Here is an 11,827-nt window from a genome sequence, read left to right on the forward strand (position 1 = left end):
ATACCCCAGTAATAAAGTTCTATATGCAACAACCTATTTGCAAGTCCCCTGTTGCTCTTCAGACTAGAACATTACCTTAGACAGGTTTGGTTGGACAAGATGTGTGAAAATATTTCAATGTGATTTTCTCAGGAAGGGGTTTTGAAGCAGCAAGAACTTATTTAATTTGGTTTAATTTTTGCAAGTCAGGTTCTTAGGAAGCACAATGCCATAGTTCAGGAATATGTCCCTAATTTTAAGTGACTTGGCATGTATAAATATTAATTAGGTTAGAGCTATTGTTGTAAACACAGTGTGAATATTACAAGCTGTTTGAGGGAGGTGTGAGTTGTTTGTACATACTTAAGCTCCACTGCATAAAAGCAGCCATAGATATAAAGACAAAGAATTAAGCATAACTCTCTATCTGTCCAGGATGGTGATTTAGACGTTGAAATACTTAATATGGCCCCTGAGCATCTCAATTTCTGGTAGTTTGCTTGGGTTCTTTTTTTCTGTGATGTTTCAATTTTTTTTTCCTTTTTGGTGGTTTTTTTTTTTTAATTGTTGGTTTTTTGTTTGGTTTTTTTTTTTTACTAAATAACATGGGCAACTTCGATTACTTATGAATAGCTCGTGAATGATGTGTGCAGGGCTGCATATGACGGTGATAACTGCTGACACATCTCCAGCTTCCTCTAGAGCTGCGGTGCCAAGGGCTGGGAGCCCGAGAGCCGCCTGCAGACAGATGTGCAAGGACCGCCAGCCTCGGACTGGGTTTAACCACAGCAGCTGCTGGTCCACTGAGTGCTGGCAGTGACACAAATGTGTCTGCAGGAAATATTTATCTCCGGGTGAACACTGCCCTTTGTGCCAGGGCAGAGGTGTTTACTGACTGCTCTCACCCCCCAGAACATGGTGCAAAAGGAAGGAAGGAAGAGATGTTATCAGTGCCGGATTTGTTTTCGTATCTAACCTGCTCCGTTTTCACGTTCTGCCCCCCTCAGCGTCTCATCGCACTCCCTCACTTAGGAGCTGTCCTTGGTGGGATGTTCCATTGCTGGCAAGGTCAGATGGATGATGCATCCACACCCTACTCAGAGGAGGGCAACAAAAGGGTAAAAAACATCAGGGAAAATAATTTCCCATCTCATCTTCCAGAGCTCTGGAGCCTCAGGCTAAAAGTAGGGCAATGTCTTGAATTAATAGCAGCCGGTCATTATAAGTAATCCACCAGTGAAGTTCTGTGAGAGTGAGGGTACAGGATGGCTTTCTTTTTTGTACCTGTTATCAATGATGGGCTGTTGACAGTTCATTTACTAGATGAGGAATGTCTTTTCTCCATTTAAAATGAAATTACTGTCTTTAACTTTGGGATTTGTTAAACATATCAATGCATGCAACAGATGCTGAGTCAGACCTTCCTGTAGAAAGGAATTCTCATGCTACTGAGTCTCATTGCACTTCACCTTCTTGCAATAAATATTGTCTTGAATAAAGGAAAAACAGCATTCTTGTAATTTGCATCAGGGTAATGCTGCTGTCCCACAGCATTTGAATTGCTTTCCAGGTCACACAATACTTGAATTGCTTTCCAGGTACTTTATTTGTTGGAGAAGGCCAGTGGTAGTATGGGATAACTCTTAGGTGACTTGTTGCTTGCAGAGATACCACACCACTGGACCCTAGGGGAGGTGGTAACCTTTGCTTTGCAGTCTTGGTGCTACTGGACTCAAATACAGTCAAAAGTGAAGTAGGAATAGGTTGAATGCTATGCTGTGAATAAGGAAAAAGTTGTGCCTGCCAAGCAGACCACCTGGAATTAGCTGATGTCCTTATCTTCTGCTGTTCTCATATCCCAAATTAATAGTGCTCTTAACACACTGGGGAGTCCTCTCCAGTATCCACATCACTAAACCCCAATCTCTGCATTGCTGCTTGCTCTCCTTATCCCTGGACAAATTCAGTAAAAAAAAAAAAAAAAAAAAAATCAGTGCTGCCTCTCTGGTTTAATCTAAGCCAGATCTATTTGTAAACATGTGTAATAATTCATGTAGAAATGTACAAATGAAGAAAGAAGACTGGGTCTTGTGAGTGTCTGCTTTGGAGAAAGGATGAACATTTGGCACATAAACTCCTAGCTTAGGGTCCTAGAAAGTGTAAAGACAATGTAAAACCCCAATATCCTCCTACCTTCCTGTAAATGCTGCTCAAACTCTGCAAAACCAAAGCCATTAGCAGACGTATCAATATGGGACTATGATTATCAGTCCCTTTTTTCCTATATTGTGGACAAATCCTTTCTTCCTCTGAGTAACTTGGATCTTCAGGCATCCTTTTTTTCTCAATGGAATATTTCATTGACTCTGATTCACTCTTTTATGCAAAACCTACTCATCTTTAAGGTTTTACTTGTAAAGCCCAGTGCAAATTTCCTAATCTCAACAATGGGAAAACCTGTGTATGAGACTGACGGAGAGGGAACTGAAGTGAGAGGGAAAAGAGGAACTGTAAGACTCAAAGGGCTGGCAAGAATTTTTGTTTTATTGCTGGAGTAACATTCTCCTTCTACAGACCACAGAAAAACCAGGAAGAGACCTGTATGGAGTTTCCTAAGTGAAAAATTCTTTGCTAACTCTGACTTTGGTAAGTGGTTCTGCTTTATGAGAGAGTTGGACTAGGTCACACAGGTGGATTAGGTGTTGACTCCCTACAGTTTTCATTATTCTATTGTCCTGAATACTCTGACTTGACATTTCTAGTGACAACAGTGCTGCTTATTGGAACTTTAAACTTTAAAAATACGATGCTTCAAACCCATATGCATTCATCCATACTGAATATTGGGTCACTGTCCTTGTTTCCTGTAGATAAAAATGTCTAGTGGGATTTTACATGATACCATAAGGAATAGTCATATTATGACAGAGCAGAAAATTTTTCATGTAACTTCTTCACTCCTAATTTTCTGGATTTCTTTCAGTTTCATCATGGGATGGTTGGTAACAGACCTGCCTTTTTCATCTCCCACAAACTTAATCAACAAATATACTTTCTCTGTTTCATGCATGATAGCCAATTGCTTCTTGAAATACTTCCTCACTTAATAACTGTTTTCTTTTCCTATTATTACAGGAAATTGCAAAAATATTTTAAGCCTTACAGTTTTAGGGTTTATTAGAATAATACCATTATTTGCTACAAAACCCTCTTTGTCTTAAGGCTGGCATTGTCTTAGTTGATTCTGTCCAGTAAAAGGACAGAAGGAAACTTTTTGCAGGAACAGCACCATAACTGGCTGTCACCAGCTGGTTTCTACTCTTTTCCAGATTTCTTGTAGGTTTGTGATGAGTAATTACTCCGATTTTATGTGCACAGAATATGCTTACAAATATTTGCTAATATTCGGCCTGTTTCTGTGCATCGTTTTCTGTTCTTTCTGGAGACCACTTGGTACAGTTAAAGTGAAAAAAATGTGAGAAAATTTCCGAGGTTCAACACTGGACAGGTTCGGTTAAAGCAAAGAGGGCAAAAAGTTCCGTGAACTCCAAGTCTCATTTGCTGGTCAAAATTATTTCTAGCTTCTGCTTCTGACTTCTTTTTTGTTTCTTTTTGGTCACTCTTGTCTGGCCTTACCCTCACTCATTCTCCATTTCAGCCCCACTTTGTTTCTGAGTTGTTCTGTTTTGGCTTAGGCAAGTTGTTGTCTTCCATGTGTGGCCAATTTTCAGCTTTGCTGCACTCTTGCTGTTGAGCACAAACTTCCCTGGAGTTAATCTGACCCCATCTGTGCTGAGCTCGAGTGCCCAGTCAGGCAGTGCTGCCCCACTGCAGAACTGCCCTTACCCGTCATGTAGCTGAGCATTAGCTTAGCTGTGAAAACAAGTGATTTCTCTGAAATGCATCTGTCTCTTATGTGACCTAAAGAAATCAGCTACTGATAATCCATCTCTCTAGCACTTAAGGGAAATAGAAACTAGTTTCTGTGGGAGAGGAAATAGTGTGCATTAAAAAAAAAGGGTGGTGGGTGCTTTTGAGCTGCAGTGATATTATTTTGAAATGTAAACATTTTCTCTCATATTATGTAGTCAGTCCATAACAGAGTAGCCATTGTAGCCATCATGAATTATTTTTAGAATTAATTTCTGCTACAAGCAAAAGTTTTTTGGAAAGAAATCCTGAAGCCGCCAAGATCAAAATCTTGCTACTGGTTTTAGCAGACTCATTTTTGGTGTTGGACTGATTTGATTGAGAATTGGATCTTTTTGAGGGCTATTTGTTTGGGGGTTTTTTGAAGTTAAGATGTTCCCCATGTTAGATTTTGTTCCTGATTAATTCAATGAGTTCTAATTTTGCAGCCAGTAAGGATGAGTAGGGCTGAATGGCATCAGACTCCTCAAAATTCAGGAAGAGTTCTGGATTTGAAAAATAAGTGGAGCCTAATGCCATCCTGCATCAAGGAATGCCACAAGCTAAACATTGAGTAATGATCCACCTCCTGAGAGTGTCTTGTGGCACTGGGTCTATGAGAGACCTGACTCTGAAGGACAAGGGACCAGAGCTTTGCTGAAATCTGTTTTTAGCTCTTTCACTTCCTCACTATAAATTGGCAATGCAGGAACATTCCTGCAAAATTCCAGTTCAGCCCAAAATTGCCCCATCTGTCTCTGAAGTATCTGCAGAATGCATTTAGGGGATTTTTTTTTTGGTAGGGTTTCCCCTAGCTTCTGAGGGAACCTGTGGAGTTTGGGGGTTTTTTTCAGTACCAAGACAGTGAAGGAGAAACGTGGCAGGAGCCAAGTCATTGTGGAGAGCACACAGTGATGTTTTCCCTGTTTTTATGAATCACATGGGGATTAAAATACAATCCAGTCCCTGCATCCATTCTCGTAGGCCTACTGGATCTGTAAAGAGATGACAACAGGTCTTTCCATTGTCTGTCTCAACTGTGTTCTCAGCTTTTGTGACTTTAGTTGTGTCCCCAACTGCTCTGACTGCTTCACATGGCTGTTGTAAGTCACCATTACATAGTGGAAGCCTTTGATTTGAAACTTTGTTGAAAAAAATTTTTCTTATGGTTATTATTTTTTCTATGACATCTTTGCAAACTTTCATGACTTGACTTTACAGAAAAATGTTATGAATATTTTATGATAAATGTTGTTGGCATTAAAGGTTGTGTTTATATGACAGTCAGTGCAAGGAATTAGATGTGTATTTCCTCACCATACTAAAGCACATTTCACTGACGTGTATATCCAGTAATTCCCTCTTTTTTATGACGATTTCTTAATTAGACTGTAGCAAGCTTGCACAGTTTATCAGAAACCTGATCCTTTTCTTTCTGGGCTTTTCTATCTGAAATAAATTAACTGTTGAATTTCTGTGAAATCAGGGGACTTTTGGTTCTCACCCAGACTGGCTGACACCTGGATGAAAAAAGGAAAAAAAAAAAAAAAAGTGAAAAATCTGCAGTACAGAGACTTCTGGGTGCCGAGGGTGATGCTTCCTGTATCTGCTGTTCGGTAGGGCAGGAAGCGTTCATCGCTCACCATCTGGGAAATGCACACATTTCTCATTATCTCCTCCTTTTCACGAGTCCCACACTGCACTGAACCAGCACTTGTTTCTCATGTCTTATTAAGCAAAACAGACTGAGACCAGGGCCTGTGGCACTGGGGTGTGAAGCAGTTTGCTGAGTTTCCACTGTCAGCATGGAAATGTGATATGTGAGTACAGTACAAGCTTAGCTTTCAAAGCTGGAAGGCTTCAGTTACATCTGAATCTTAATGGAGAAAAATCAGAGGCTTTTTCTCTCTGAAATGGTAAAATTCTGTATCGTTCAGTATTATAATAACAAACAATTTGATTGAACACAGGGAGCTGAAATTCAAGGTATCAGTTTAAGAAATGTTTTTAAGAACTTTTAAACAGTAGAAATATTACTTGAAGCTTTTAGTGGAGTTATGCTGATAAAGAATTCTCTGAAGAATTGCACTTTTAAGTGTCTGTTTTATACTTGGTGTTATGAATTTCCTGGTTGAATTTTCACTTCAGTGCCCAGATATGGCTCCCTTTAACAAAAAAAACAAACAAACAAACAAAAAAAAAAAAAACCAAAAAAACCCCATCATCACAAGGCTGGGTTCATCCAAAGATTGCATTTTTACTGGAAACCATTTGAGACACAAGCAGGATCTGTCCTGATACTCAGGAGAACAAGCAGATGCATCAGGGGACTATCTTGGCAAAGCAAGGAACTCATGATGGTGCTCAGATGTAAAAAAAAAACCCAAACAACAAGAACAAAAAACCCCCCACCAAACAACAATAACAAAAAAGCCTCAAGCAAACAGACAAACAAAAAAAAGCACCACAAAACCACACAAATTTTAAAAACCCACCACAAAAAAAAATCCCAATAAAACAAAAACCCAAAAAACCCCACCCAACAACAACACCAAAAAAAACCCCAAAACAAAAAAATACCTCAAGCAAAAAAAATCCTACTCAAACGCCAACCAAAAAACTCAACAGCATACAGGGAGTGGAAGAATGGATGTGCTAAATAGAAGGGAATTTGAAGCATTTTCCAGATCATGGATATACAGAAAATAATCTTCCCTCTTCAGGGCAGTGAAGCAGGCAGCCTGCAATGCTGGGTTGTCTCCATCCTTGAATATTTTTCAGACGAAACTGGATAAAGCTGTGAGCAATATGATCCAAGCTCATAACTGATCCTGCTTAAAGCACTTAAAGCAGGGGGGTTGGACTAGAAACCTCCTCATTTTGTTCCCATCATGATTTATCCTGAGATTCTATGTATAACTAATGAATAATGGCTAGCATATAGAAGTCTAATTCAGTTAGAGGAGAACTACTTGGGAAAGAATGGTAATTGTAGAAATAAATACAGGTTTCCTGATTGACTTTTTTGGATGACAGCTACACACTGGAAGTGCAACATTCAAATCACCATTTCTTCTGTCTCCTTCTGAAAATACTTGCCTGGTATATAGGTGAAGTAGCAGAAAGTTGCTTCACGAAATGGGAAAACTGAAGATGGGTATGAGGTCTCAATTTAAATCTATAAAGTTTTAAAAGCTGCATGATCTCTGAGAACTAGCTCTTCTTGTGATGAACCAGAAAGGAAGAGAGTTTAGCTGTATTTCCTGTCATTTACTTTGAATCTCACCTGCTTAATTTCAGTTCTATGGAACTGGAATATTTGCAATAGAAAGACTTGAATTTCCTTACGTTTATTTTATTTGCAGTTTTCGTTATGTCACAGGGACAGACCCTATCCATCCTACTGGTGAACCTCCCTCCCTTCCATATGACTTGCACATGACACCCCCTGAAACACTGGGATGTCTGGAAACACTCAGGCTCAGGCTGAGCAGGGCTCTGAGGTACCTGGTCCAGTTGAGGGTGTCCCAGCTTATGGCAGGGAGCTGGACCAGGTGGCCTTTCAAGGCCCCTTCCAACCCAAACTATTTTAGGATTTTATGCAATGCCTACACTGGACTGGCTGTGCTATTGGTGAGCTGATGGTACCTCTGTGCATTTGGGGATGTTCCAGCAGCTAACTTATCGTTCCTGGGAAGAATGGGGGCAAAGGCTTGTTATTAAAATGCAAGTCTACTGTAGTTCTTTGAAAATAGAACTCCTCCTGGATCATACACCATTTAGTTAAAGACTTATTAGTAAGAAACAAATATTTGTTTGTGTTTGTCAAACAAACAAATGTGTGACAAGACAAATGTTCCTGAATGTATTCACCCATGTCACTAGTGCCTGTGCTTGGCACCTGTGTTCAAGAATGAGTGCGTGCTTAACAAAGCCTTTAGTGTCTGAGTTTTATTGAGAACAGCCTGATCCTTCACACACCTTCTCCTGGCAGGGTTAGGAACAGAGTTTACGTACGTGCCCACAGTTTTGCCAAAATAAATATATGCACTTCTTTGTGTCCCTGTCTTCTCTATAAAGTATGTGGGAAATGACTGTGCTCTAATTTACATCTAAATTGCAGGACATGGGCCCTTGTAATTCAGAACTACTGCTCAGTTCCTTGTTAATTATCTATCTGGAAGCCCACAGACCTTGGCTGACAAAAGTAATGAATATAACCTTTGTGCAAAAGAGGAGTTGTCATACACTCAGACTGGATTTTCCTAGTATGTGTCATTATGAAAAACCAAACTCCCATGTCCCACCAGTTCCCCACCTGTGGTGAAAACTCCTTATTTCAGCCTTGTTTCTCTGACCTCCTCCACAGACAATTAAAACTGCCATTCCTGCAGTGTGGGCTGCCTGGTTTGGAATTCCCCACCAACTGTGTTCTGTATATGTCAGTAAACCAGGTGAGCTTTGATAGATGTGACCACTTCCCTTTAATTTTGAAATTAATTTGAAGACGAACACAAAAAAAAATTCAGTGTGCAAAGCAAGATAACCAAATCTGGAGGGAAGGTTTTATATGAGCAGCAGGAAACAGAACCCACTGAGTTTCATGACAATAATAGTTCTGAGTTACTCTGAAAGAGTCATGAGACACTGATGTACATGTTCTTCTAACCTCAGCTGTGGGGCCTGGAAACCACAGGCTAACAAACATTTAGAGAGATACCTGATCTGCTGGCTGGCACTGCCCAGGCAAGTGCTAAAAGGAAGCAAGAAAAGACCTCTAAAAATATTTTTCTTTTTTTTAAGAATGTAGATACTTGTAAAAACATGTGTGGGTATTGATATGTGTATATAGAACTTGACCTTATCTCCAACAACCCTTTAACATAATATTAGAATGGTTTTTCTCTTTCCACATGTGATATATAACACCAGAATGCTTGCACCAGATCTGATTAGTAAATACCTGTTAGGAAGTATCTGTAGATATTTACGTGTGTTTTATCCATATTAAAAGCCACTTTGTAACTTCCAAGTCACAAAGTTTCCTCTCAAACACAGTTTATTCTTGGTTTTCATTTAAATCATGTCATGTTTTACACTCAAGTACTGAATTGGAACACCCTGTGTTCAGTGATGGACAGAAGGACAAAACCTGTTGATGTTAGAAAATAAAATGCAATAGAATTATTATTGTTCTGTATAGAAACACAGGTGTAATTTTCTTAGAATTGTTTAGAGTTTTATTGCACCCTTCAGTTTACCATGAGCTCACATAATGTAGGAATAGCCACAGCAAGTGAAGGAAAGGGAAGGTAACTTAAGTTTTCTGGTGTCACATTCTGATTTTCTCATGTGTGTTGATGCTTTTGAAGTCTTAATGCTCACTGTATTTGGTTGGGATTTTTTTTAAGCTGAAGAATAACACCCCCCAGCTATTTACTCCTAATTTAAAATTAAGTTGGGTAATGATGCAGTTTGAATTAAAGTCAAGGAGCTGGACTGATTGCTGCCAAATTTCCCCCTCATTGTGATGGTAAGAGACACTTCCCTCAGCTTGGAAGCTCTTTCTCGTTGTTACTTCTTTCCTCTCACTGCTGTTATTCAAACAGAGGCAACTCAAATTTACGTTGTGGTTTTTTTTTTTTTTTGCTCTGTTAAACTTTGTGTGGGAAAGATGTGTTCTAGACTTTTCTTAATATACAGGTTGGGATCTATGACCAAAATAAGTAAAGACAATGGTAAGAAATAAGAAAGCTCCATTCTGATCTGAATAAGACTTCACTTGCCCCAGGACACAGATAAATAGTGGGAAATTAATTATAAAATTTCTCCTATCAATACAAAATGGGCTTTGCCTTCTTTGTTTGCCTTTTTCTAGTGAATTGGCATGCCCTGCCACTTATTTCTCATGTAATAATCAGTTATGAATTATTAGCTTATTTCCAATGGGAAAAATTTTCCTATGGTAATGTTTTTGTTTGGTTACATTTTGCTTAGAATCTTGCATGTGGCAGCTTCCCCCTCACATAAACAAATATTGCTGCTTGGAAAATTACAAAATAAGGATGTTTAATGACTACTGGGCAGGGATGAAATGCTTAAAATGACATTCTGCTAATGGGGCCATTCTAACTTCAGCCCTCTATGAGAGTATGAGCAGAACACACTAAACAGAAAGGTACGATGAACCTTGATGAGCATTTAGAACATCATTCTGTGTTCTTATGGCTCATGCAAATAACCCTGTAAAGTCAGCTGCTAATAAAAGAGAGACCTGACAACACCAACTTGCGTCATTTGAAACTCAGAATACTGTTTGCATATTCTCTTTTTATAACTTGCTTTGTCTGCTATTGTAGCAAGATTTGTATTTTATAAGCCAACCGCCTTTTGACTCCTCTTACGTTCATTGAATAACCAGGACCACTTTCACTTGTCATCTGCTTTAGTCTCTCTGTGGGTTGCTATGGAGCATTCCAAATATTAGGGAACTGTGGAACTGCATAGCCCAAGGCTCCATGTGGTTCCAGTCACAGAGCAAAACAACTGGAAAATTATGATCCCTGAACCCAAGAGCCTAAAACTGGCCCAAGGCCTCACAACACTACAACACATGGATTATATATTTTATGAAGCTTATGGCTTACGATGGAATGAGGATGCTGTTTACCTGACCTGCCCATTGACAGGCTCAGGTCAAGACCAAACATGTTTTCAGACTGTTCTGCTATTTCTGCAAATGCAATTTCTGTGAATTTTGCTTTCTTGCTTTCAGTGACTCATACTAACACCTGTTTTCTTTTTGCCTAACTTGTGCTATGCTTGGACTCACAAAGAAGTAGGGATTTCTTGCCTGATTTCCCAGTACTGTATATGCTGCTTGCATTTTCAAGGGAAAAAGTGAGGGCTGATGTGAAGAAAAAGCATAATTGCCTAAAACCTGTATATTTTTATGTATCACCTTGGACTTGTAGTTTATCTGTATTCTTGTCCCCTTAGACCATCAACTTTGGCTTTTCATTCTCTTCTTTCTATGAAACATCTCTTCAGTGCTCGAGATTATTCAGCTCAACCTCTCTCTAAATGTCAAGATAATGGCAGTGTTAAGAAGGGCAGTGGGGGAGGTAGGGCTGAGAGGGACTGAAACAATGGAGATGATAAAAAAGAAAAAAGCAAAGGATTGAAAGACTGAGAGGGCACTTTTCCCATACAATCTGCTACTGTGCTGTGGAATGAGTCCCAACCCTGTACTTTCACAAGGCAGTAATTAAAAAAAAGCTCTCACATTGATTTCTCTCCCCTAGAATATATAGAATATATATTCTTACTATTTTTTATATATTCTTAATAGGATATATAAAAAAACCTCTCAGTTTTAAACTCCTCAGTCTCCTGAGCAGGGCAGTGAGATCTTGTTCCCATCGCCTGGCTCCAGGAGTGGTACAGAAACCCCAGCCTGCAGAAAACTGTTTGATCCAGAGTTTATGCCAGAGCTTTAAGGCACTCCTCTCGTGCATGGTGCTTCACCTGGAGCAGCTGTGGCCACCAGAGCATCCGAGTTGCTCTTCCCAGGGGTTGGCAAAAGGAAACCACTTCAGAATGAGTGGTTTTCCTCTGTCTGGGCAATGTTTATCAGCTTTTTACAAAGGTAGCTGATTTCATTGCTACAATGGCTGACAAGATGTGGTAGGGTGGGCATACCTGAGGTTTAGGACAAACCCAGTGCCAGGACTCTTTGGAATAAACTTGAAAATCTGTCACATACACACAGTGCCTGTCTAGCAGTGGCCCATTCCCCTTCTTTACTTCCTTCTACATAAATGAATCTGCCTGCCTTTGGTAGGGTCTCTGCTGAGTATTTGCTTATTGCAGAATATATTGCAGAGGCAGATGAGGAAGTTTTATGCAGCATTCACAGAACTGTAGGATGCTCTATAAA

This window comes from Agelaius phoeniceus, chromosome 8 (assembly GCF_051311805.1).
Source record: "Agelaius phoeniceus isolate bAgePho1 chromosome 8, bAgePho1.hap1, whole genome shotgun sequence".
NCBI lineage: Eukaryota > Metazoa > Chordata > Aves > Passeriformes > Icteridae > Agelaius > Agelaius phoeniceus.